This window comes from Rhinoderma darwinii, chromosome 2 (genome assembly GCF_050947455.1).
Source record: "Rhinoderma darwinii isolate aRhiDar2 chromosome 2, aRhiDar2.hap1, whole genome shotgun sequence".
In the NCBI taxonomy this organism is placed as follows: domain Eukaryota; kingdom Metazoa; phylum Chordata; class Amphibia; order Anura; family Rhinodermatidae; genus Rhinoderma; species Rhinoderma darwinii.
The window spans coordinates 61,010,441-61,033,854 of NC_134688.1; positions in this window are offsets into that span (position 1 = coordinate 61,010,441).

Here is a 23,414-nt window from a genome sequence, read left to right on the forward strand (position 1 = left end):
TATCACAGCCTGGCCAGACGGAGCTAGCTCCCGCCCACTGTCTATTTATAACTGCCTTTCCTGTTCCTCCTTTGCTTGTGATTCTGCTCTGCTTGTTTTCTGGCCTTGCTGCTACTGCTTGTACTACTCATCCTCTGCTTGTTATAGACCTTGGCTTTCTGACCACTCTCCTGCTCAGCGTTTTTGTACCTCGTTCACTCCAGGTTTGACTCGGCTCGTTCACTTCTCTGGTTGCTCACGGTGTCTCCGTGGGCAGCTGCCCCGTTTCCCTAGCTTCTGTGTACCCTTGTCTGTTTGTCTGTCTTGCACTTACTGAGCATAGGGACCGTCGCCAAGTTGTACCCTGTCGCCTAGGACGGGTCGTTGCAAGTAGGCAGGGACTGAGTGGCGGGTAGATTAGGGCTCACCTGTCTGTCTCCCTACCCCGTCATTACATAATCACAAGCCCATATACCTAGTCTACCCTGGTCCCTGACATATCTATGGACCCCCTTGAGACCCTGCCTCAGCAGATGCAGGTCCTCTCCCTACAGGTCCAGGCCCTGGCTCAGAGGGACTACCTGCATGAAGCTACCCTGGTAGTGCCCCCCACCTCACCTCTTGAACCCCACCTCAAGTTGCCTGACCGGTTCTCAGGGGACCGGAAGACTTTTTTCTCCTTTCGGGAGAGTTGTAGGCTCTATTTTCGCTTAAAGCCCCTCTCCTCAGGTTCTGAGAGCCAGCGGGTGGGTATAATTATGTCCCAGCCCCAGGACGGGCCCCAAGAATGGGCCTTCTCCTTGGCTCCTGACGCCCCTGAACTTTCCTCCGTTGATCTTTTATTTTCTGCTCTTGGGCTCATTTATGACGAGACTGACAAGACTGCCTTTGCCGAGAGTCAGCTGGTGACCTTACGTCAGGGTAAGAGACCTGTAGAGGAGTATTGTTCTGACTTTAGGAAGTGGTGTGTAGCTTCTCGGTGGAATGACCCTGCCTTGAGGTGCCAGTTTAGATTGGGTCTGTCGAACACCCTGAAAGACCTGTTAGTTAGCTATTCCTCTTCTGACTCCCTAGATCAGGTTATGGCTTTAGCGGTACGACTTGACCGACGTCTCAGGGAACGACGACTTGAACGTTTTTGTGCCTTCTCCTCTGACTCCCCCATAATGCCTCCCGAGGGTCCGTTGCTTCGTTCTTCCACGGAAGACTTGGATGTACCTATGCAAATCGGGGCCTCCGTGTCCCCCCAACAACGTAGAGAGTTCCGCAGGAAGAATGATCTCTGCTTCTACTGTGGGGATGACAAGCATCAAGTGAACAACTGTCCTAGGTGTAAGAATAAGCAGCCGGAAAACGTCTGCGCCTAAGTGATCATCGGAGAGGTCACTGGGCGCACAGGTATTTCCCGTAAAGATGAAACCTAATAAAATCTTGCTTCCCTTTCAGGTCTCTTTTGGTGGTAGGTCTGCTACCGGCAGTGCCTTCGTGGATTCAGGGTCTTCTGCTAATATTATGTCTGTGGAATTTGCTATGTCTCTAGCTATGCCATTGATTGATTTGCCTAAACCTGTCCCGGTAGTGGGTATCGACTCCACTCCTCTTGCTAATGGTTATTTTACACAGCAAACCCCTGTTTTTGAACTCCTTGTCGGCTCCATGCATTTGGAGCAGTGCTCTGTACTGGTGATGCAGGGATTATCGTCCGATTTAGTTTTAGGCCTTCCCTGGTTGCAATTGCATAATCCCACGTTTAACTGGAATACTGGGGATCTTACCAAATGGGGTAATGAATGCATGACGTCATGTTTTTCTGTTAATTCTATTTCTCTCCCTGAGGAGGTGAACACTCTACCTGAGTTTGTTCAGGACTTAGCTGATGTTTTCTCTAAAGAGGCCTCCGAAGTGTTACCTCCTCATAGAGAATACGATTGTGCAATTGATTTGGTACCAGGAGCTAAGCTCCCTAAGGGTAGGATATTTAATCTCTCTTGTCCCGAACGTGAAGCCATGAGAGAGTATATCCAGTAATGCCTGGCCAAGGGTTACATTCGCCCCTCTACTTCTCCGGTAGGTGCTGGCTTCTTCTTCGTAGGGAAGAAGGATGGTGGTCTTTGGCCGTGCATCGACTACCGGAACTTGAATAAGGCCACTGTAAGGAACCAGTACCCCCTTCCTTTGATTCCTGATCTCTTCAATCAGGTTCAGGGGGCCCAATGGTTCTCTAAGTTTGATCTACGGGGGGCTTATAACCTTATCCGCATAAAAGAGGGGGATGAGTGGAAGACTGCGTTTAACACGCCCGAAGGTCATTTCGAATACCTCGTCATGCCCTTTGGGTTGTGTAATGCTCCCACGGTCTTCCAGAATTTCATAAATGAGATTTTAAGAGACTACCTGGGTGTATTTCTTGTAGTGTACCTTGATGACATACTTGTGTTTTCCAAGGACTGGTCCTCCCACATTGAGTATGTCAGGAAGGTGCTCCAGGCTCTTCGGGAAAACAAACTGTTTGCTAAGACCGAAAAATGTGTGTTTGGGGTGCAAGAGATACCATTTTTGGGTCAAATCCTCACTCCTCATGATTTCCGCATGGACCCCGCCAAGGTCCAGGCTGTGGCGGAATGGGTCCAACCTGCCTCCCTGAAGGCGTTACAGTGCTTCCTGGGATTCGCTAATTATTACAGGAGATTTATTGCTAACTTCTCGGTCATCGCTAAGCCTCTTACGGATCTCACTCGCAAAGGTGCTGATCTCCTCCACTGGCCTCCTGAGGCTGTCCAGGCTTTTGAGGTCCTTAAGAAGTGCTTTATCTCGGCCCCAGTGCTGGTTCAGCCCAACCAAATGGAGCCATTCATCGTGGAGGTTGATGCCTCCGAGGTGGGAGTGGGTGCTGTCTTGTCCCAGGGTACCAGGTCCCTCACCCATCTCCGTCCCTGTGCCTACTTCTCCAGGAAGTTTTCGCCCACTGAGAGTAACTATGATATTGGCAACCGCAAACTCTTAGCCATTAAATGGGCATTTGAAGAGTGGCGCCACTTCCTGGAGGGGGCTAGGCACCAGGTAACGGTCCTTAGCAACCACAAGAATCTGGTTTTCATAGAATCTGCCCGGAGGCTTAACCCGAGACAAGCTCGATGGGCGTTATTTTTTTACCAGATTCAACTTTTTGGTCACCTATAGGGCTGGGTCTAAAAATATTAAGGCTGACGCACTGTCGCGTAGCTTCATGGCCAGCCCTCCTTCGGAGGAAGATCCTGCTTGTATTTTGCCTCTAGGTATAATCATTTCCTCTATTGATTCTGATTTAGTCTCTGAAATTGCGGCTGATCAAGGTTCAGCTCCCAGGAACCTTGCTGAGAACAAGCTGTTTGTTCCCCTGCAATTCCGGCTAAGGCTACTTAGCGAAAATCATGACTCTGCACTATCTGGCCATCCAGGCATCCTGGGTACCAAGCACCTCATTGCCAGAAACTACTGGTGGCCTGGGTTGCTTAAAGACGTTAAGGCCTACGTCGCCGCTTGTGAGGTTTGTGCTAGGTCCAAGACTCCCAGGTCCCAACCAGCGGGCTTACTATGTTCTTTGCCCATTCCCCAGAGACCTTGGACCCATATCTCCATGGATTTTATCACCGATTTGCCTCCATCTCAAGGCAAGTCGGTGGTGTGGGTTGTAGTAGACCGCTTCAGTAAGATGTGCCACTTTGTGCCCCTCAAGAAACTACCCAATGCTAAGACGTTAGCTACCTTGTTTGTCAAACACATCCTGCGTCTCCATGGGGTTCCTGTCAATATTGTTTCTGACAGAGGGGTACAATTTGTTTCATTGTTTTGGAGAGCCTTCTGTAAAAAATTGGAGATTGATCTGTCCTTCTCCTCGGCTTTCCATCCTGAAACTAATGGCCAAACGGAGAGGACTAATCAGTCTCTAGAACAATATTTAAGGTGTTTTATCTCTGACTGTCAACATGATTGGGTCTCATTCATTCCCCTCGCCGAATTTTCCCTTAATAACCGGGTCAGTAACTCGTCAGGGGTCTCCCCCTTTTTCTGTAATTTTGGGTTTAATCCACGGTTCTCCTCCGTTTCACCTGGTAGCTCCAACAATCCCGAGGTAGATGTCATTCATCAGGAACTGTGCACAGTCTGGGCCCAGGTTCAGAAGAACCTAGAGGCGTCCCAGAGCATACAAAAGACTCAGGCAGATAGAAGACGTTCTGCTAACCCCTTGTTTGTGGTCGGGGATCTGGTGTGGCTATCTTCTAAAAATTTGCGCCTTAAAGTCCTGTCCAAGAAGTTTGCTCCCCGGTTTATAGGGCCGTACAAGGTCATTGAAGTCCTTAACCCTGTCTCCTTCCGACTGGAGTTGCCCCCGTCTTTTTGAGTGCACAACGTCTTTCATTCCTCCCTCCTTAAACGCTGCTCCCCGTCCTTGGCTCCCTCGAGGAAACCTCCGGTCCCTGTTCTCACCCCTGAGTGGGTAGAATTCGAGGTGGCCAAGATTGTGGACAGCAGGATGGTCCAAGGCTCCCTCCAGTACCTGCTCCATTGGAGAGGATACGGGCCTGAGGAGAGGACTTGGGTACACGCCCGGGATGTTCACGCTGGGGTATTGCTCAGGAGGTTCCACCTTCGTTTCCCCAATAAACCAGGTCCACCTAGAAAGGGTCCGGTGGCCCCTCATAAAAGGGGGGGTACTGTAAAGGATTTGCCAGACACAGCTTCTGTGTCTACGCCCATGGGCAATCAGTCTGCACCTGCTCCTATGTCTGTGAGACTGACTCCATCTTCCACCACTCAGGATGGCAGGCTTAGGAGTGGGAGAGCCTATCACAGCCTGGCCAGATGGAGCTAGCTCCCGCCCACTGTCTATTTATACCTGCCTTTCCTGTTCCTCCTTTGCTTGTGATTCTGGTCTGCTTGTTTCCTGGCCTTGCTGCTACTGCTTGTACTACTCATCCACTGCTTGTTATAGGCCTTGTCTTTCTGACCACTCTCCTGCTCAGTGTTTTTGTACCTCGTTCACTCCAGGTTTGACTCAGCTTGTTCACTTCTCTGGTTGCTCACGGTGTCTCCGTGGGCAGCTGCCATGCTTCCCTAGCTTCTGTGTACCCTTGTCTGTTTGTCTGTCTTGCACTTACTGAGCGTAGGGACCGTCGCCCAGTTGTACCCCGTCGCCTAGGACAGGTCGTTGCAAGTAGGCAGGGACTGAGTGGCGGGTAGATTAGGGCTCACCTGTCTGTCTCCCTACGCCGTCATTACAATTACAAGAAAAAAAAATGCTGGAAATAGATCACTCTGTGTGTAATGAATCTATAGAATATATGAGACACTTTTTGAATTGAATTACTGAAATCAATTAACTTTTGATGATATTCTAATTAATTGAGAAGGACTAGTATATATACTGAGCTTTGTTCTGGTGTTGTATATATGTACTGAGCTTTGTTCTGGTGCTGTATATATGTACTGAGCTTTGTTCTGGTGCTGTATATATGTACTTAGCTTTGTTCTGGTGTTGCATTTATGTACTAAGCTAAATTCTGGTGCTGTATGTATGTACTGAGCTTTGTTCTGGTAATGTATATATGTACTGCGCTTTGTTCTGATGCTGTATATATGTACTGAGCTTTGTTCTGGTGCTGTATATAAGTTCCTGACTTGGTTCTGGTGCTGTATATATGTACTGAACTTGGTTCTGGTGTTGTATTTAGGTACTAAGTGTCACGTAGCGGGTTAGTGGACCCACTAGGCCGTACCGCCGTAGCGGGGAGGCAGTTGGCCAAATAACAGGAAACCCCAGCAATACAATGTCCCGCACAAGGGTACCTGGATAGTCCAGACAGTGGCCGCAGCTCTGGCACTGATGGAGATGGGTGCAGCAGATAACTCCAAAGGCGGCGAATGACACAGGTGCCGCAGGTTTCGCCAGACGTGGCGGATTCCTCCGGACGTGGCAGATGATACAAGACGTGGCGGATTCCTCTGTACGTGGCAGATGACACAAGACGTGGCACGACTCGATACTAAAGGCACAGCACGGGAAACAGGAACAGGTAACAAGGCATGGGTAATAACTGGAATGGGAAACACTAAGGGACCATTTGCAAGACAGACTGGGAAAACTAACAATGCTCAGATAGAGAGGATATACTCGACGACGGGGGAGAGAGGCATTAGGAACATGTTCAATGGGGCAGTCATAAGTCCGATGTGGAGGCAGCGTCTCAGCCTCCCTTTTGCATACTGAGCAAACTGGGGAGGCAGTCCCGCCAATGACTGAGGCAGAGGAGGCTTCTCAGGATGGATCTGCAACAGACAACGACCATGGCACTTGGAGCCCCATTGGAGAACCTCTCCAGAATTCCAGTCCAGGACTGGGGCATGTAGTCGAAGCCAAGGCAGGCCCAGTAGAACAGGATTGATGGCCTTGGGCAAAACAAGGAAAGAAATTAGTTAAAAATGAAGGACTCCAACCTGGAGCTTCAACGGCTTGGTTTTAGAAATGATGGGATCAGGCAGAGGCAGGCCATTAACTGAGGCAACAGCCAAAGACATCTCTAGGGGGACTGTGGGCAACTGAAGATGATCCACAAGCTCTTTCTGGATGAAGTTTGCAGCAGAACCAGAGTCGAGATAGGCAGAAACTTGATGCGTCCTCTCGCCGGATACTAGGGTCACAGGAATAGACAGCTTGGAACAGAATGCTCTATTAGGTACCGTTCCATCTAGGATTGTCTCTCCAATCAGTCCTAGGCAATGGGGTCTCTCTGGCCTCTGGGGACACAGGCGCACAATATGGCCTCCGAGGCCGCAATAGAGACAAAGTCCAGAAGTGCGTCTGCGTTGTCTCTCCTGGGTAGACAATTTGACATAGTTACTCTGCATAGGATCCTCTGGTGGAACGACTGAGGAGGATTGCTGAAAAGTAGAATCCAGCCTAGGAATTCTCTCTCCCGGAGAACCTCTTGGGAACGCTCCCGGATCCTCATGTCAACCCGGGAGGCGAGTAAGATAAGATCGTCCAGGGTAGAAGGCAGATCGCGAGCAGCCAGCTTGTCCTTAATCCCTGAAGACAGTCCCTGCCAGAATGTGGCCACCAAAGCCTCGTTGTTCCAGGTCAATTCAGTGGCCAGGATACGGAACTGAATTGCATACTCGCCCACGGAGAGATCTCGCTGGTGTAGGGTCAGCAAGGATGCAGCAGCCGAAGAAACGCTCCCAGGTTCCTCAAAGATCGAGCGGAAGGTCTGTAAGTTGCACTGCAAGTCACAGGTCTCTGGTCCCTGATGTTCCCACAGAGGATTAGCTCATGCCAGGGCTTTGCCTGTAAGGAGAGAGATGATGAAGGCGATCCTGACGTCATCTGAAGAGAAGGACCTGGCATGTAGTCTGAAGTGGATCAGGCACTGATGCAAAAATCACCTGCAGGATCTCGGATGTCCGTCATAGCGTGGAGGTAGCGGAAAGAAACACAGGGGTTTGGTACTGGTACAGACAGGAAGTGTAGCAGGAGGAACAGCAGGAATGGGTGCGGTGACAACTGCATTTGGAGCAAGCAGCCGATGGGCAATGGCGTTCACCGACAGGAGGAGTTGGTCTTGTCGTGACTGGAGAGCCTCCATCTCGGCCAGTATGGCTTGTGTCGTCAAAGTCTCAAGTTGAAAAAGCGGGGTCCATGGCCTGAGCGAACTGTCACGTAGCGGGTTAGTGGACCCGCCATAGCAGGGAGGCAGCTAGCCAAACAACAGGAAACCCCAGCAATACAATGTCCCGCACAAGGGTACCTGGATAGTCCAGACAGTGGCTACAGCGCTGGCACTGATGGAGATGGGTGCAGTAGATAACGGAAAATGTGGCGGATGACACAGGTGCCGCAGGTTGCGCCAGACATGGCAGATTCCTCCGGACGTGGCCAATGACACAGGACTTTGTGGATTTCTCTGGACTTGGCAGATGACACAGGACGTGGCACGACTCGATACTAAAGGCGCAGCAGGGGAAACAGGAACAGGTAACAAGGCACGGGTAACAACTGGAATGGGAAACACTAAGGGACCATTTGCAAGACAGACTGGGAAAACTAACAACGCTCAGGCAAGGATCAGAAGGCCTGGGGCCTTCTTATAGACCAGGAAATCGTGGCAGTTGATGATGATGACGATTTCCTTTGTGCGCGCGCTGGCCCTACGGGACACAGCAGACCGGAGCGGAAGTGAGCGCTGGCATCTCCTAGGAAGGAGATGGGGACCAGCGCTCACGGATCCATGGCTGCGGGCGTCGGGAGGTGAGTAAACCCGACGGCCCACGGCCATGGACGCTACACTAAGCTTTGTTCTGGTGTTGTATATATATGTACTGAGCTTTGTTCTGGTGCTGTATATAAGTACTAATCTTTGTTCTGGTGCTGTATTTATGTACTGAGCTTGGTTCTGGTGCTGTATTTATGTACTGAGCTTGGTTCTGCTGTTGTATATATGTACTGAGCTTGTTTCTGATGTTGTATTTATGTACTGAGCTTTGTTCTGGTGTTGTATTTATGTATGGAGCTTTGTTCTGGGGATGTATATATGTATTGAGCTTGGTTCTGGTGTTGTATTCATGTATTGAGCTTTGTTCTGGTGCTGTATATGTGTACTGAGCTTTGTTCTGGTGTTGTATATATGTACTGAGCTTGGTTCTTGTGTTGTATTTATGTTTTGAGTTTTGTTCTGGTGTTGTATTTATGTATTGTGCTTGGTTCTGGTGATGTATATATGTATTGAGCTTGGTTCTGGTATTGTATTTATGTACTGAGCTTTGTTCTGGTGCTGTATATACACTACCGTTTAAAAGTTTAGGGTCACTTAGAAATTTCCTTATTTTTTAAAGAAAAGCACAGTTTTTTTCAATGAAGATAACATTAAATTAATCAGAAATACACTCTATACATTGTTAATGTGCTAAATGACTATTCTAGCTGCAAACGTCTGGTTTTTAATGCAATATCTACATAGGGTATAGAGGCCCATTTCCAGCAACCATCACTCCAGTGTTCTAATGGTACATTGTGTTTGCTAACTGTGTTAGAAGGCTAATGGATGATTAGAAATCCCTTGAAAACCCTTGTGCAATTATGTTAGCACCGCTGTAAACAGTTTTGATGTTTAGAGGAGCTATAAAACTGACCTTCCTTTGAGCTAGTTGAGAATCTGGAGCATTACATTTGTGGGTTCGATTAAACTCTCAAAATGGCTAGAAAAAGAGAGCTTTCATGTGAAACTCGACAGTCTATTCTTGTTCTTAGAAATTAAGACTATTCCATGCGAGAAATTGCCAAGAAACTGAAGATTTCCTACAACGGTGTGTACTACTCCCTTCAGAGGACAGCACAAACAGGCTCTAACCAGAGTAGAAAGGGAAGTGGGAGGCCCCACTGCACAACTGAGCAACAAGACAAGTACATTAGAGTCTCTAGTTTGAGAAATAGACGCCTCACAGGTCCTCAACTGGCAGCTTCATTAAATAGTACCCGCAAAATGCCAGTGTCAATGTCTACAGTGAAGAGGCGACTCCAGGATGCTGGCCTTCAGGGCAGAGTGGCAAAGAAAAAGCCATATATGAGACTGGCTAATAAAAGGAAAAGATTAATATGGGCAAAAGCACACAGACATTGGACAGAGGAAGATTGGAAAAAAGTGTTATGGACAGACGAATCGAAGTTTGAGGTGTTTGGATCACACAGAAGAACATTTGTGAGACGCAGAACAACTGAAAAGATGCTGGAAGAGTGCCTGACACCATCTGTCAAGCAAGGTGGAGGTAATGTGATGGTCTGGCGTTGCTTTGGTGCTGGTAAAGTGGGAGATTTGTACAAGGTAAAAGGGATTTTGAATAAGGAAGACTATCACTCCATTTTGCAACGCCATGCCATACCCTGTGGACAGCGCTTGATTGGAGCCAATTTCATCCTACAACAGGACAATGACCCAAAGCACACCTCCAAATTATGCAAGAACTATTTAGGGAAGAAGCAGGCAGCTGGTATTCTATCTGTAATGGAGTGGCCAGCGCAGTGACCAGATCTCAACCCCATAGAGCTGTTGTGGGAGCAGTTTGACCGTATGGTACGCAAGAAGTGCCCATCAAGCCAATCCAACTTGTGGGAGGGGCTTCTGGAAGCATGGGGTGAAATTTCTCCCGATTACCTCAGCAAATTAACAGCTAGAATGCCAAAGGTCTGCAATGCTGTAATTGCTGCAAATGGAGCATTCTTTGACGAAAGTAAAGTTTGAAGGAGAAAATTATTATGTGAAATAAAAATCATTATTTCTAACCTTCTCAATGTCTTGACTATATTTTCTAGTCATTTTGCAACTCATTTGATAAATATAAGTCTGAGTTTTCATGGAAAACACAAAATTGTCTGTGTGACCCCAAACGTTTGAACGGTAGTGTATATACTGAGCTTGCTCATGGCACCGCATCTGTGCATTAGCCGGGAGAGTTGTCGCGGCTTACTGCGCACGCCGCACTGTCCTCCACCCTTATCATGTGCACAGACTAACTAAATGGGCTGAGCACACTTAGGATATTGAATGTGCGCATATAGGTCTACACGTAATGGCTGAGTTTAATATACTGTGTGGGTAGGTAGGTTTGTATGCTTATGTACTTAAATACATAGTTTGGCAATCCACACAAGCATTCTGGACTGGGAATTTCTTTATTTAGAGTCCACTTTAACCCGTTCACGACCAATGACGAAAATGAACGTCATGGTCGGCTGCTAGTTCCCGCACCATGACGTTCATTTTCGTCAGTATTTCAAACTGTCACTCTGTGTAAACACAGAGTGACAGGCGCGCGCTGACAGCTGTCCTAGACAGCTGTCACATCAGTCTCGCCGGACAGCGGACCATCGCCGCTGCTTTCAGCAATTAACCCCTTAAGTGCGGCGACGGATTGCCGTCGCCGCATTTAAGTCGTTTGAAGCACATCGGCACCCCACACGAAGTGATCGTGGGGGCTACCGATGCTTGTCGTGGCAATCGGAGGTCAGACAATGACCTTCGGGTTGCCATGTACGGAAGCCTCGGAGGAACAGCCTCCGGCCGGTCCTCCTCGGCTTCCTGTCAGTGTGACTGTCACGTCACAATGACAGTTAGAGTACATTACACTACGCTGCAAGTCTAAATGTCCCCTAGTGGGACAAGTAAAAAAAGTAAAAATAAGTAATAAAGGTTTTTAAAAAAAAAGTGTAAAAATTAGTTTATAAGTTATATAAACACAAAATTCTTTTTTTCCCTATAATAAGACTTTTATTATAGAAAAAAATGAACACATTAAAAAAGTACACATATTTGGTATCACCGCGTTCGTAACGACCCCAACTATAAAACTGTAATGTTTTTTTTTCCCGCACGATGAACAACCCAAAAAAAATCTATAAAAAACTTCGACAGAATCGCAATTTTTTTGGTCACCACCGCTCCCTAAATAAAGAATAAAAAGTGATCAAAAAGTCGCATGTGCCCAAAAATAGTGCCAATAAAAACTTCAATCCATCCTGCAAAAAACAAGCCCTTACATAGCTTTTTTGACTAAAAAATAAAAAAATTATGGCTCTCAGAATATGGTGACACAGAATTTTTTTTTTATTATAAATAAGTGATTTTATTGTGCAAACGCTAAAAAAAAGGACCAAAGCTATATACATATGGTATCGCCGTAATCGTACCAACTCGCAGAATAAAGTAAAAATGTCATTTATAGCGTACGGTGAGCGCCGCAAAAAGAAAACCTAAAAAACTGTGTCAGAATTCCTGTTTTTTGGTCAGGATTGCAAAAAAATGTAATAAAGAGTGATCAAAAAAAAAATCGCATGTACCCCAAAATGGTACCAATGAAAACTACAGATTGTCCCGCAACAAATAAGCCCTCACACGGCTCCGGTGGTGAAAAAATAAAAAAGTTCTGGCTCTCAGAATATGGCGATGCAAAATGTGCAGAGTGTTCCAAAATCGGTTAAGATCGGGCGCCATTTATCAGTGCGACACCGGCCACACATCTATGAATTATTATTTATTTACCCCATTATTATATCCTCTTATTATGCCCTGATGTTCTCCGCACAGATTACACATACCCCCAAATTATAAACTGAAATACCAGCAAAACCCCAAACAAAACTACTACCAAGCAAAATCTGCGCTCCAAAAGCAAAATGGCGTCCCTCCCTTCTGAGCCCTGCAGCGTGCCCAAGCAGCAGTTTGCGCCCACACATATGGCATCGCCATACCCGAGAGAACCCGCTTAACGTTTTATGAGGTATTGGTCTTCAGTGGCACAAACTGGGCACAACATATTATGCACTAAAATGGCATATCAGTGGAAAATTGCAATTTTCACTTTGAACCATCCGCTGTGCATTAACCCCTTTGCGCACTATGACTTAATTGCCCGTCATGGTGCGGGGGTTGATGTATGGAGCCGTCTCACGTGCTGAGTCCGCTCCATACGCTGTGGGTGTCGGCTGTGTATTAGAGCTGATACCCGGGACTAACGGACAGGAACAGCGATCGCTCTGTTACAGAAGCCTGTAAGAATAACAATATACTGCAATACATTAGTATTGCATTGTATTGTACCAGCGATCCAATAATCGCTGGATCAAGTCCCCTAAGAGGATTGATTAATAAAATGTGTAGAAGAATTATAGTTATTAGTAGTGAGAATTTATTTTTTTTTTAAAGTTAAACAAAACACCTTTTCCCATTTTTATTCTAAAGTAATGTAAAAAAAATGAACAAAATTGGTATCGCTACGTCCGTAAAAGTCCGAACTATTACAATATACCATTATTTCATTTGCACAGTGGACACCTTAAAAAAATTTAATAATTGAAACCGCCAAAATCGCAGTTTGTTTTTTTTCACCATAGCTCTAAAAAAAAAATGTAATACAACTTTTTAATCACTTTTTATGTACCAAAAAATGGTACCAATAAAAACTTCAGCTCCTTCCGCAAGAAATAAGCCCTCACACCACTCTATTGATGGAAAAATAAAAAAGTTATGGCTCTTGGAAGGCAGGGAGTGAAAATCTAAAATAAGAAAGCAAAAAATGGATCAGTCCTGAAAAGGTTAATTCATTTCTAATGAAAAAACGTATGACCACATGTGGGGTATTTCCTTACTTGGGAAAAATTGCTTTATAAAAAATGTTTTTTTTTTTTCCTCCTTTATCCCTTGTGAAAATGAGAAAATTAAACATTTTAGTGGAAAAAATGTTGATATTAATTTTCGCGCCCTAATTCTAATAAACTCTGCAAAAGACCCGTGGGGTCTAAATGCTCACTATACCCCTAGAAAAATTGAAGGTTTTTCGAAAATGGGGTCACTTTTGGTGGGTTTCCACTGTTTTGGTCCCTCCAGTGCATTGCAAATGCAACATGGCACCGAAAACCATTCCAGCAAAATCAGAAATCCAAATGGCGCTCCTTCCCTTCTGAACCCTGCTGTGGGTCCAAACAGCAGTTTATTACCACATATGGGGTATTGTCGTAATCGGGAGACATTGCTTTACAAATGTTGGGGTGCATTTTCTTTGTTATTCCTTGTAAATATTAAAAATTTCTATGTTGTTTCAGAAAAAAAGTGAATTGGAATTTTTACAGACTAATTCCAATATATTTAGCGAAAAACCTGTGTCGTCAAAATGCTAACTATACCCCTAGATAAATACCTTAAGGGGTGTAGTTTTCTAAATGGGGTCGTTTATTGGAGTTTCTATCGTTCTGGCAGCTCAAAGCTTCTCCAATTGTACAGTGGGGCCTAAAACATTTTCAAGCAAAATATGAGTCCTGAAAGCCTCCGGGTGCTCCCTTCCTTTGGGGCCCTGCCGTGTGTCCAAACAACGCATTAGGGCCACAATGTGGATATTTTTGAAAACAGGAGAAAGAGGGTGATAGATTTTGGGGTGTGTTTCTTTATTTTCATGTTCGCTTTACAAAGAAATCGGTCTTCAAACTAATACTTTTATGAAAAAAGTGAAATTATTATTTTTTTCACCTTTATGCATTAAATTTAGCAAAAAACTGTGGGGTCAAAATACTTACTATACACCTAAATAATTACGTTATGGGGTCTAGTTTTATAAATGGGGTAGTTTATGGGGAGTTTCTATCGTTCTGGCAGCTCAAAGCCTCTCCAAATGTACAGTGGGGCCTAAAACATTTTCAAGCAAAATATGAGTCCTGAAAGCTTCCGGGTGCTCCCTTCATTTTGGGCCCTGCCATGTGTCAAGGCAGCGCATTAGGGCCACAATGTGGGTATTTTTGAAAACAGGAGAAACAGGGTGATAGATTTTGTGGTGTGTTTCTTCATTCTCAAGTACACTTTACAAAGAAATCGGTCTTCAAACTGATACTTTTATGAAAAAAGTGAAATATTTTTTTTTCACCTGTTATGCATTAAATTTAGCAAAAAACTGTGGGGTGAAAATACTTACTATACCCCTAAATAAATACCTTATGGGGTCTAGTTTTCTAAATGGGGTCGTTTATGGGGAGTTTCTATCGTTCTGGCAGCTCAAAGCCTCTCCAAATGTACAGTGGGGCCTAAAACATTTTCAAGCAAAATATGAGTCCTGAAAGCCTCCGGCTGCTCCCTTCCTTTTGGGACCTGCCGGGTGTCCAGGCAGCGCATTAGGGCCACAATGTGGGTATTTTTGAAAACAGGAGAAACAGGGTGATATATTTTGTGGTGTGTTTCTTCATTCTCATGGTCGCTTTACAAAGAAATCGGTCTTCAAACTGATATTTTTATGAAAAAAAGTGAAATATTTATTTTTTTCACCTGCTATGTATTAAATTTAGCAAAAAACTGTGGTGTCAAAATACTTACTATACCCCTAGATAAATACCTTAAGGGGTCTAGTTTTCTAAATGGGGTCATTTGTGGGGGTTTCCATCACTCTGAGACCTATGAGCCTCTGAAAACCTGGCTTGGTGCAGGAAAACAAAATGTACTTCAAAATGTATAAAATGATTATTCAATTTGTAAGTCCTCTAAATTGCTGAAAATTTATTTTATTTTTTCAAAAGTGCTGCCAAAATAGAGTAAAGAGATGGAAATATATATTTAATAAAAAAAATTGTACAGTATGTGTGTACATATGTGACATATTGCAGTTAAAAATAGGGAAGAATGGTAATTTTTACAAAATTTCTTCCATTTTTCTATTTTTTTATTAATTTCTGCAAATTGTATCAGTCTAATTTTACCACTAAAATAAAGTACAACATGTGACGAAAAATTAATGTCAGAATTACTTGGATATTCAAAACTTTCACAGAGTTATTCTCTGATAAAGTCAGACATACCAGATTTGACAAATCTGGCTTGGTCATTAAGGTACAAACATGCCCGGTCATTAAGGGGTTAATGTTGGGGGTATTGGAATATCGTAATTGTTTTGATTTTATTATTAGAATCATTTTCACTGGCATGATACACCACAAAACACCGTGACCACCCCCACCCCCGTGCAGCGCGTATGTCTTTGTCCGCAAAACATGGAACCTGTTGTTAAAAATTTGAATCCCATCCCTGTCTAAGAATACAATAACACATCACTTACACTCACATTTACTCACTACTGAAATTGCATTCATGTTGGTGTTCGGAAGGTCTATTTTCCCTTCAGTCAATGTTCATCATTAATAAGAAAGGAGCTTAGCACAGGGGAGAAGGGAAACCTTTACTTTAGGAATGTTTCCCTCATTCTCTATGCTGGGTTCCTGAACGTCATTGTGAAGCCAGCCTTAGGCTCTTTTCATACCTGCATCAGAGGCTCCATTAGTAGTCTCCGTTACAGATCCGGCAGGGTTTACCGGAGACAATAGCACAGTATGCTGCGCTATTGTGTCAGGTAAAATCACGGACACCCTGTCGGGAAGCAGATGGAACCCATTAAATTCAATGGGTTCCGTCAGCAACCGGCGGTGTACGTTTTGCAATGGAACCGTTCGTTCCATTATTCTCTTGTTCTGCTCCTTTGACGCTGCAGAACAACGGAACTGCGCACAACGCAGATGCGAGCATAGCCTTACATACACTTTAACATTTGTTACAGAAGACAAGGCTGCAGGAGTTGAATTGTTTGTATATTTGGATTTCATAGAAAAAATTATCTGAGTTTAGTATCCAGTCATCACTTCTTCTGATGTGGCTAAGCATTGTCTTCCTGAACGCTAATGAGGTCCTGTGGCGGACTGTCCTCGTGGCTTGTAAGTAAGGGGTGCACAGAGAAAAGAGGGTGTGGTATAGCCTGTCTGTGCTGCTCTGCCAGCCACATCTGGCAATGTATATCCTGCATGACATCTGTAGCACCATATACAGTGTCCATGTCAGCATTTCCCCATCCTGCATCAAAATTATGTGGCAGATTTACTAATTCTGTCTACGTTTTTTTTTTAAAGTGATGCATACTGTATGATAACTTTGGTGCATCTTGCTAGACATGCTACACATTTTTCTCTTTCTCATCTATTAGTTGGCTAACTTTACACAACTTTTGCACCAAAACTTTGGCACATTTTTGCTGAAGAGTGTTGCTTTTTAAGCCAGGACCCCTAACCAAGATAGTGCGTCACAAAAAGTGTCTAAAACTGTTAACCCCTATCCGCACTAGTAATATATGTCGTCGCGGGAGGTTACTTCCCGCACGAGGATGTATAGTTACTGAGTTGTTTCCGGTGCACACTGTCGGCGACAGCGTGCACCGGGAACTGGGAGGTCAGCAGTCGCCGACAGCTGACACTCCACTCTTGCCGGCCAGCAATCCTTTGCCGCTGATTTACCCCTTAAATGCAGTGATCGGTTGCAATCGCCGCATTTTAGGGGTTTCTAGCATATCGGCAGACCCCGGTCCGAAATCGCGGGATTTGCCAATAGTTGGCAAATAGTTGGCAAACAATGGCCTCCGTTTCTGCCATGGACGGAAGCCCATCAGGACCAACCTCCGGCTGGTCCTGATAGGCTTCCTGTCAGAGTGACAGGAAGTCACTGTGTTGTTCCCGATGCACACTGTCGGTGAAAAGGTGTGCATCGGGAACTGGGAGGTCATCTTTCCCCGACAGCTGACACTCCAGTGTTGCCGATCAGTGGCTCATCGCCGCTGATTTTGGCAATTAATCCGTTAAATGCGGCGCTTGATTGCAATCTCCGCATTTAAGGGGTTTGTAGCACATCAGCAGCCCACATGCAATTGTAGGGGTTGCTGATGCTTGTGATGGCATACGGAGGCCAAGCAATGGCCTCCGGGTCTGCCATGTATGGAAGCTTATGAGGACCAGCCTCTGGTTGGTCCTGTAGACTTAGTGTCAGAGTGACTGTGACGTCACACTGACAGTTGGAATACATTACACTACTAGGTAATGTAATGTATTCTAGCAGCGATCAGAGTTGCAGGTAAAAAAAATAAAATGTAAAAAGTAAAAAAAAAAAAGTTTTTGTTTTCCTATAATAAGTCATTTATTATAGGAAAAAAATGAAACCGTTAAAAAAGTACACATATTTGGTATCACTGCGTTCGTAACGACCCAAACTATGAATTTATAATATTATTTTTTCTTCACTGTGAACGCCGCAAAACAAAATAAACGGAAAACTATCAGCATCGCTATTTTTTGGTCACCACCCCTCCCAAGATATAGAATAAAAGGTGATTAAAAAGTCTCATTTACCCCAAAATAGTACCAATAAAAACTACAACCCGTCCCGCAAAAAACAAGACCTCCCACATCTTTTTTGACTAAAAAATAAAAAAGTTACGGCTCAGAATATGGTGTCTCAGAAAATAAATTATTTTATAGAAACGTAATTTTATTGTGCAAACGCTGCAAAACGTAAAAAAAAACTATACACATATGGTATCGCCGTAATCGTATCGACCGGCAGAATAAAGTAAAACTTAATTTATTGCGCACTTGGAACGCTGTAAGAAATAAAGAATTTAAAACACCAAAATCGCTGTTTTTTTATCACCTTAGCTCTAAAAAAGATGTAATAAAAAGTGATCAGGAAGAAGTATGTACAATAAAATTGTACCAATAAAAGCTACAGCTCGTCCAACTAATAATAAGCCCTCACACCGCTCAATCGACCAAAAAATAAAATTCTGGATGTCACAATGTGATGATACAAAACAATTTTTTTTTTTTAACAAATAGTCTTTTCTTTGTAAAAGTAGTAAACTATAAAAAAAAATGATATAAATTTGGTATCACCGTAATCGTATTGAGACGCAGAATAAAACTAAAGTTGTTGTTTTTACCGCATGGTGAAAGACTTAAAAGCAAAACCCCAAAATCAATGGAGGAATCACAGTTTTTTCCAATTTCAGCCCGCAAATTTATTTTTTTTTCAGTTTCCCAGCACATTTTATGGTCCTTTAAATGATGTTATTAGAAACTACAACTCTTCCAGAAAAAAGTAAGCCCTCACACCACTATATTGACGGAAAAATAAAAAAAATTATGGCTCTTGGAATGCAGGGAGTGATAAACAAAAATGAAAAAGCAAAAAAGGATCAGTCCTGAAAAGGTTAATTAATTTCTAATAAAAAAAACATTTATGACCACATATGGGGTATTGCCGTAATCGGGAGAAATTGCTTTACAAATGCTGGGGCAGCTTTTCCTCCTTTATCCCTTGTGAAAATTAAAAAATGCAACATTTTAGTGGATAAAAATATTGATATTCATTTTCACTGGCTAATTCCACAAGTTCTACAAAAAACCTGTGGGGTCAAAATGCTCACTATACCCCTAGAAAAATTCCTTGAGGGGAGTAGTTTCCAAAATAGGGTCACTTTTGGGGGGTTTCCACTGTTTTGGTCCCTCCGGGGCGTTGCAAACCCGACATGGCACTGAAAACCACTCCAGCAAAATCTGCGCTCCAAAATCCAAAAGGCGCTCCTTCCCTTCTGAGCCCTATTGTGGGACCAAACAGCAGTTTATTACCACATATGGGGTATTGCAATAATCGGGAACAATTGTTTTACAAATGTTGGGGTGCTTTTTTTCCTTTATTCCTTGTAAAAATGAAAAAATTCTATGTTTCCACAGAAAAAAAAGGTAATTTTCATCTTCACAGACTAATTCCACTAAATTCTTCAAAAAAACTGTGGGGTCAAAATGCTAATTATACCCCTAGAAAAATGCCTTGAGGGGTGTAGTTTCCAAAATGGGGTCACTTTTGGGGGGTTTCGACTGTTTAGGTACCACAAGACCTCTTCAAACCTGACATGGTGCCTAAAATATATTCCTAAAAAAAGGAGGCCCCAAAATCCACAGGGCCCCAGTAGATAAGGGTCCCACTGCACCTTAAAGCAGCCTTTTTCTATCTATTAGATTGCACGTGCTCCTTTGCTTCTGAGGCCGGTGCTTCAGTCCATTAGGACACTAGGGCCACATGTTGGATATTTCTAAAAACTGCAAAATCTGGGCAATAAATATTGCATTTAGTTTCTCTGGTAAAACCTTCTGTGTTACAGAATTTTTTTTATTACAAATGAATTTCGGCAAAAAAAATGAAATTTGTACATTTCACCTCTACTTTACCTTAATTCCTGTGAAACGCCTAAAGGGTTAAAATACTTTCTGAATGTGGTTTTGAATACTTTGAAGGGTGAAGTTTTCAAAATGGGATGATTTATGGGGACTTTCTAATATAGAAGGCCCTCAAAGCCACTTCAGAACTGAACTGGTTCCTGAAAAAATAGCCTTTTGAAACTTTCTTTAAAATATGAGAAATTGCTGATAAAGTTCTAAGCCTTGTAACGTCCTAGAAAAATAAAAGGACGTGAAAAAAACGATGCAAACATAAAGTAGACATATGGGGGATGTTAACTAGTAACTATTTTGTGTGGTATTACTATCTGTTTTACAAGCAAATACATTTACATTTAGAAAAATTCAAATCTTTGCAAATTTTTGCTAAAATTTTAAGTTTTTCACGAATAAATATTGAATTTATTGACCACATTTTTTCATTAACATAAAGTACAATATGTCACAAGAAAACAATGTCAAAATCGCTTGGATAGGTAAAAGCATTCCAGAGTTATTACCACATAAAGTGACACATGTCAGATTTGAAAAAATAAAAAAAATCATCTGTGTCCAAGAGACCAAAACAGGCTGTGTCCTGAAGGGGTTAATAAATGTGTCGAACAACATGTACGCTATTATTCTAACTGAATTTAAGCCAGAATTCTGGCACCTTTTGAATAGTAAATCTGCCCAATAGTTTCTGGTTCCGTCCACATGTAAGCTCTAGGGGAAAAGCTATAGGCCAAGAAAAGAGTCCACAACTAACTTTGTGCAATAACTCAACTTTTACTGGTAGACTTCTATGACTAAGAGGTACAGCGACTTAAAACAACAGCTCAGGAAACAATTCAAATCCAAATATGTCTTGGCAAGATAGCTCTCTCTCAGTATTTCCAGCCAACCACTGTTTCTGCTTTCTCCCTTCTCTAGAGAATCTTCTGACACAGGAAGCTTCCCTCCACCTGCCCTGGCATTTTCTAGAATTCCCTATCACAGCTTCTCATGTTTTTGACTCCCTCGTTTTCGACTCCTCTCATGGCTATGATCGCAGCCCTTTTTATATCCTACCCTCTGCCCACGAGAGTCATGTGGCACCTCTGCACCTGACGTGTGCTCATGCTCAAGGGCTCACTGCATACTCCTCCCCATCGCCATAATGTAATAATGGCCAATGGGAGGAGTGACATCTTGCTAACCAGTTTGCTTATATTTAAACAAAGGGAAACCTAGTATGACATTGGAGGCGTATCTTGTGATAAATGATGCGTTTATATAAATGAGGTTATTGAACTGATGTAGAAGGCATTATACACATCTTATTTCTTAGAGACCTCCCAAAGTGATATAAGGCACAACATAACTGAAGACACAAGTTTGGAGCAGTGTCCCCCACACCCTTCGGCTACATTCACATGAGCGTGTCCGATTTGCATGCGCAAAAAACGGACCGTATTTTCGGCATTTCATGTCCATGTGCTTTTCATGTGGCACCCGTTTCTCACGTCCGTGGTTACACTCTGCAAGAACTTCTTTCTTTTTAGTACATGGATGTCGTCCGTGTGCTGCCGTGTTTTTCACGCACCCATACACTTCATTGAGCGACAACGTCCGCAAAAACGCACCAATATAGGACATGCAGTGAGTTTCATGCAACAGACACTCGCTGCATGAAAACTCACACATGTCTGAATAGTCCCATTGAAATGCATGGGACCGTGTGCTGTCAGTTAATTCAATGGACAGCACACAGACGAGGAACACGCTCAACTGAATGAGCCCTTACATATATAGCTATTTGGGACAGTTTAGATTACACTAGGGAGAGGGCACTATGTTAGGCCGTACTTATCAGGAAGATACCTTGGCTTGTATCTATCTGAATGATTATTGATTATTTAGATTGTCCAGGTAAACCTAGTAAGGGGAGCACATCTCTTCCTCTGGACATTGAGTGTCATATACGCAGTGTCTCACGTCAGCATATTCCCTCCCCTACAGTCTACATATTGAGAAATCAGTAAAGTCTTTCTTTGCTAAAAGCTTTCCTGATCAACTGGGATGTGATCTGATCCCGTCCTTGGCACAAAGGCCTCACACATGTGGCAGAGCCGTGTACATGAAGTCTGTATGGTGGCACACAGTCTCAACGACTCTGTATGCCCGAGCCATAGTCACTCAGTGTGCAACTATATAGTGCAGGTATTTTCCCCTAGAAGAATTGCCATAATACTGCATCCAGTGAGACATGGCACAATTTAACGGAGGTACAAATAGAGCCAATAGACTTCAATGGGTGCCATATTACACTCCATACAACTCATAACTTGTATAGAGCAGTAATACGGACATTTCCATACAACATAAATATATGGTTTCTGCATTTAACCTAAATAATACACAAAATGAATCAACGTAAAAATTAATATAGAAAAACTAGAGATTCATTTTTTTTAAAGAAGCTTTATTAAAATGTCATTTATCAAGGGATCATTTTTAATTTTGTGTAAAAGAAAGTCTAATTAAACACGTGTAAACTAATAATGATCAAATAAGCTGCAAGTAATTACAGAAAAGCAATTGGATGCAAACTATGAATGACAAATAGATAAAGAGACAATAAATTAGTAGAACAGTGGATTGAATGATGGGGTAAAGGGCTAGATCCCCAAGCCATAACATATTTTCCGTCGACATAGCCTCATGAGGTTTTGTTTTTTGCGGTATGTACTAAATAATGTACTGAGAAACTTTTAGAAATTATTTTATGGGGTGGAATGATAAAAACATAGCAATTCCTCCATTGTTTTTTTATTTTTTGTTTATACAGTGTTAACTGTTAACTATGTGCTAAAAATGACATGTTAACTTTATTCTGCGGGTCAATACGATTACAGTAAGACTAAATTTATACAGGTTTTTTTTTCTGTTTTTCTACTTTTACAAATAAAAGCAATTTGTTAAAGAAAAAATTTTGGGTCACTATATTCTGAGACCCATAACTTTTTTTTTTTCCGTCGATGGAGCTGTGTGAGGGCTTGTCATTTTTGTTGGTACATATGACTTTTTGATCACTTTTCATTCAATTTTTTTTATTATTTACGACGTTTTTAAAGCCATCTACTGTCCCTGCTGTGACCAGCTCCTGCGGTGACTATTCAATAGATTCACAGTTCCACAGTAAAGGAGAATTGTCGCCTCTGCAGATTGAACCTTTTTTTCTCCAGACGGAGGGAGTGCCCCCTTGTTTTTTGAGGGGGTTTTACATGGAACAGGTTTTCACCATATTTTTTGTATGTGCAATTTATATATTTATATAAGTTAATCATGTCCCCCCTTAGTCATCCCTTTTCAAGGCTAAAAAGGTTTAATTCTTTTAATCCTTCCTCATATCTTAGAGTCTCCATGCCCCTTATTAGCGTCGTTGCTCTTCTTTGTATTTTTTTCATCCTTTCTTTAAACTGGACCCCAGAACTGAACTGCATATTCTAGATGAGGCCTCACTAATGCTTTGTAAAGTGGTAATATTATATCCCTGTCCCGTGAGTCCATGCCTCTTTTAATACACGACAATATGTTGCTGGCCTTTGTAGCAGCTGATTGACATTGCATGCTGTTATTTAGTTTATGATTTACAAGTACACCCAGATCCTTCTGAACAAGTGACTCCCCCAGTGTAGCTCCCCCTAGGACATATAATGCATGCAGGTTGTTCGTACCCAGATGCATAACTTTACATTTATCTACATTAAACTTCATTTGCCAAGTGGATGCCTAAACACTTAGTGTGTTCAAATCAGCTTGCAATTTACGAACATCTTCCATAGACTGAACAATATTACAT